The sequence below is a fragment of the Carex rostrata genome, chromosome 4 (assembly GCF_964058835.1).
Source record: "Carex rostrata chromosome 4, lpCarRost1.2, whole genome shotgun sequence".
In the NCBI taxonomy this organism is placed as follows: Eukaryota; Viridiplantae; Streptophyta; class Magnoliopsida; order Poales; family Cyperaceae; genus Carex; species Carex rostrata.
The window spans coordinates 126990-132300 of NC_135921.1; the positions used below are offsets into that span (position 1 = coordinate 126990).

Consider the following 5311-nt stretch of genomic DNA (forward strand, 5'->3'; position numbering starts at 1 on the left):
GAGAGGCCTTTGCTTGTTTTGGTAACTACATTATACCTATTTCAGGGAAGTTACAAAAGTACAATTAAATAATGATCTGTTAAGTAAAAAAAAAGGTGGCTATACCTACCTATACTTGAACGTGGCACAGTATATTTAGTACTTGTTAATGATTTCAAGGTAAGAAGAAGAGCTGATTAAAATGTTTTACCCTTTTTCCTGTGACGGTGAAGACTGAAGAGCTGTAGCTAGCTAGATCTTCATTCTTCAGGGAAGGACATTTAAAGGAGAATAGAGTCCGATCGACTCCGATGGATCCATTTGATGTTTGTATCATGTTTCAAATGTTATGTTATTATGTGTTTGTGGATTCCTTCACATTGGATTCCATAAATCCATGTGCAATAACAGCAATATATATATATATGATTAATTTATTATTATGTGACCGAATTATTTGGAGCTTGTCTCTGTTTACTGTCTAGTACAAAAGGGGATAATGATTTTGTACTAAAATGATATTATAAACGATTAATTAAATTCATTAACTATGAAGCTAGGGGGGCAGATTAAGGGGTTCACTACAATTGGTGTTCTGACTTCTGATTGTGTCCCGCCTTATTTTCTGAGGGCCTGTATTTCGTAGGTTGGAGAGGATCCGCATACCTTTTAAGTTTTAAGTAGGCTAGGGAATAAATGGTTTCATGCTTTCTGTACAGTTATTTGGTCCTGGTCATGACTCATGATTCCTTCTGAGTTCTGACTTGTGTAGTTGTGTAGCAACTAGCAAGCATTTTTCCATGTGATAATGCAACGGAGAGAAAGGTTCTCTGTGGCACACGCACACGCACACGCACACTCTTTAGATTGATATATGTACAGTACAGGCTATTTTTGATAAGCATCATTCCTAATTCCCTATCCTTGTTTTAGCTTTAATTTGTTGAAAGATCACCAGCGATGTAGAAAAGGGTACATGGGCTGGAAATCCGGGTCTTGTAGGCCCAATTGATGTCGTGCCACACTTGGTCCGTCTGACTCTGATCGGAAATAAGAATCGCAGCAGATTTATTTCCCCGTCTGATCCATTAAGCAACAATCCGTTTCCGTTTCTTTTTCTTTGTTTTTTTTTTTTTTTCTTCCTTTTTTGACTAGGGGGAGGGCCATGATTTATTGAAAATTACTGTTTTTTTATGGTCCAGATTTGCTAAAAACAGCGATTTTCAATAAATCTAAAAAAATAGTAAAGAAATTTCAAAAAATGTAAAATTTGGTCTCCAAATACATATTAATATGGAGAACAAGATGAACGGTTCGGATCGACCGTTAGGATTTTGAAAATTCGAATATTGAGCCGTTGCACGGAGGGGAGCTATGCTACGCGTAGCATGCTAGCATATTCCATATATTTATATGAGTATGGCTAAATTGCTACCGGTACCACTTTGACCTAAGTGGTTATAGGGTCAAATTTTAGTATTTGATGTTCAAACAACAAATCCAAACTGTTAAATGTTCAATCTATATTAAAATGTGCTTGGAGACCAAATTTTATATTTTTTGGAATTTTTTTACTATTTATTAAGCTGGTTTGAAAACTGCTGTTTTTCAATGCTGTAGAAATTTAATAAAAATAGCGGTTTTCAAACCAGCTTAATAAATAGTTAAAAAATTCCAAAAAATATAAAATTTGGTCTCCAAGCACATTTTAATATAGATTGAACATTTAACGGTTTGGATTTGTTGTTTGAACATCAAATACTAAAATTTGACCCTGTAACCGCTTAGGTCAAAGTGGTACCGGTAGCAATTTAGTCATACTCTCTCTCTCTCTCTCTCTCTCTCTCTATATATATATATATATATATAGGGTAAGGCTATGGTGCTATGGGTTGCATAGAGACCTACGGTGCGACGGCTCAATATTCGAGTTTTCAAAATCCAAACAGTCGATTCGAACCGTTCATCTTGTTCTCCATATTATTATGTGTTTGGAGACCAAATTTTACATTTTTTGGAATTTTTTTTTACTATTTTCTTAGATAGTTAGAAAATCATTTGATCTAAAAAATTATGAGATGAGCTATGCTACTCCATGGAGTAAAACACGTTTGTACTCAACACTGTATTTTTATTTTGAAAGTCCAAATGACCGATCCGAACCGTTAGATGTGATCTCCATATTGAAATGTGCTTGGAGACCAAATTTTACATTTTTTGGAATTTTTTTACTATTTATTAAGCAATTTTGAAAATTGTTGTTTTGCTGTGAATAGTAAAAAACAGTAAAAATTTCTGGACCATCGGATCAATGATTTTCAAAATTGCTTCATAAATAGTAAAAAGTTTCCAAAAAATGTAAAATTTGGTCTCCAAGTACATTTCAATATGGAGATCATGTTGAGTGGTTTGGATTGGTCGTTTTGATTTTCAAAATAAATATATAGTGTCATGGAGCACCAACGCGTTTTACTCCATAGAGTAGATATATATATATATATATATATATATATATAACATATAACACTAACACATCACAATTAACAATTATTCATATATCATGTAAAATAATGTATAAAACCTATAACACTAGTACATAAATACTCGAAGCTTAAATCAGTAAATATGTTACAAAAGAAGATTTCAATGTAGCATATCCTGTAAACTATCACATATATATCTTGTAAAACAATTATATATGTACTGTAAATGTAATGCCACAGCATTTAGGTAACATACTCATTTAATTAAAATGTTTAATTAGTTAAGAAATCCAAACATAATTTAATCCATTAGACTAATCAAAATATAATTAAATTAATTTAGAGGCCCAAACAAAAATAAATTAACCTAGCTCACGAATCCAAGCCCAACTCCCTAATTAAATTACTAAACCTAATCACTCCTATTTAAACCCCTCTCCACATTTTCCCCCACAGCCGACACTCTCTCTCTCATAACAAAACAAAACAAAAAAAAAATTAAAATATACAAACTAAACCATTTTCTCCTGTCGGCCCCAAGGTAACCATCTAACTTCAAACTAATTAAATTATTGTTCTTAGTTTGAATAAATTAATAATCCATATATCAAATAAACAAGTACCTAATGCCACGACTGTTCTTCTTGACAGTATATTAATCTAGCTTGTTTTATTTTTTTTACCATGATTTTAGAATCTCATACCATGATTCTATTAATTCTCTCTCACAAATTATTTTTCCTTTCAACTAAAAATAAATTAGTTTTATAAATATATATAGATGATATCATGAACTTCTATTCTCAAATTTCTTATCTTATTTTCCCTACGAGTTGTAATACTCAAGGAAACATATGGAATTAGAAATTACTCTGTTATTAGAATCTGATAATACTTTCCTTTAATAATTTACTTACCATGTTTTCAACAAGATATTCGAATGCATTAATTTCTAAAATCTGTCTCACAATTTACAAATCCAAGATCTCTATTAGTAATATATTTATACATGACTATTAAGATCCCATTAATAACTCATTTCCAATAGTGTACTTTTTATCTCAACAAAATTTAATATAGGTCCGGTATTCAACAATTCATTAAATTAATAAAATTAAACTTCTAAGATTGAATAAGCTTTTTTATTTTATTTCTGTATTAAATAATCTATTGCATATATAAATCCGGTTGCTGGATTTAGGGACTAATTTCTTTTATTAATAATTCGATTTAATTGTTCCACATCTTGAAATTTTAATGATTTCTTTTTGTGTGCCTTTATTCTCGGATAGAGATTTTAATGAGTAATTGGTTCGGTTAGAGTATCTAGCACCTTTTCTTTTATTTTATACTTGATACTTCTTTATCTTATTTCTTTTAACGATTTAATCAAGTAATTATACTCTAGGAATCATAAATATTTTAGGCAGTAATCAAATAACTATATAATTATTAATACGCAACACTAATTTAGGAGTAACGTATACATGCCGTTTAGGTTTGAACTCTGCAGTCCTAGAAGATCTCGAGACGCCTAACGACTTCCCTACGACAACAGGTGCGGGTTTTCTAGACTTTGTAAAACTATTTTACTTTCATATTGTCATTCAACTGCTTGTTATTGTTGCATTAGTTGGATTTATGCATGTTGTTTTCGAACCATTCGTATGACTTGAGTAGACACAAATAAATTGCATGAAATGATAGGATTCATATATTGACAAAGAACTTGCATGAATAAGATGTATTGAGCATAGCATGAATTGTATAATTGAATAAATGTGGTTGAAAATGAACGAATAAGTAAACTGAACAGGGGCCGATATGCTTGCATATTGGGATGTATACATTGGGTCTAGTGTTCGACTGGACCCCTCGATAACGTGACTGTAGGCGAAAGCGGTCCTGTTACAGGTCTAACCCTAGCGTCTGGCGGGAGTTCCGCGGTTAGGGCGACAACCTCTCACTGTTGGTTGGACTTCCCAGTGAGTTGGCAACCTACCACTGTTGGTTGGACTTCCCAGTTGATTGGCGGCCTTTCCGATGTTGGTTGGACTTCCCATTGGTTTGGCGAGTGAATGGATAATTGTGAAAAGTGAAAAGAATATGAAAATAGATATAATAATAGTAGATGCATTGCATTAGGTTACACATGTGCATTTTATTCCTAGCATATTTGTGAATGTAAGTAAAGGTTTTATAAACTCTGGGCTGGAACTAAATTCCGCACTGAGAGAAGGTTCGATTTCTCACCTGTTCCACTTTTACGTGGGTTCCAGGTAACGAAGAACAAGGATTTGAGCAAGGACAATAGTGAGACTAAGCGGGAAGATATAAGAATTGATAAACTGCCACATGTTGCTTAGTTTTATTTTCATGTTTCAATAATTGATACATTGAGTTGGCATGGAAGTGTTTTGTTACTAGCCATGTCGGTCGTGATCATTTGTTTAACTCTTTTGCTTATGAAATAAATGTGGCTTTATTTATATTTTTATTGATAATGTATGTGATGTGCACACGCCTTACGTAGAAATACGTGGCGGGTTGTCTCGGGGTATGACAGTAAAAATCAGAGAATACAAATTTTGATGAAATTACAACATAGAAATGAATTTCAAATAAAAGTTAAAAAAATGTTAGATCCGTTACTGCATCAAATCAAACAACAAATTCAACAGAAATAAAGAAATAACTCATTAGATTTAAATTTTGCCGTGTTCTTCAACAATGACAACTTCTATCCGATTGAAATCCACACCTGAAGGTTCCGTCGCGATCATGTATAAAAAATGAGATCGAGTCAGTAATCTCAAAAAAATTGGTCATTGTGAAGGAAAAATGAATGA

General features: G+C 32.5%; 1 long non-coding RNA gene across 1 annotated transcript; it reads left to right on the forward strand.

Annotated features, from left to right (window-relative positions):
* The first annotated feature begins 2941 nt into the window (after window positions 1–2941).
* Window positions 2942–4933, forward strand: LOC144552439 (uncharacterized). Its single transcript, XR_013511150.1, has 3 exons — window positions 2942–3003; window positions 3961–4020; window positions 4742–4933. It is a non-coding gene; the product is annotated as an uncharacterized LOC144552439 (long non-coding RNA).
* The last annotated feature ends 378 nt before the right edge of the window (window positions 4934–5311 follow it).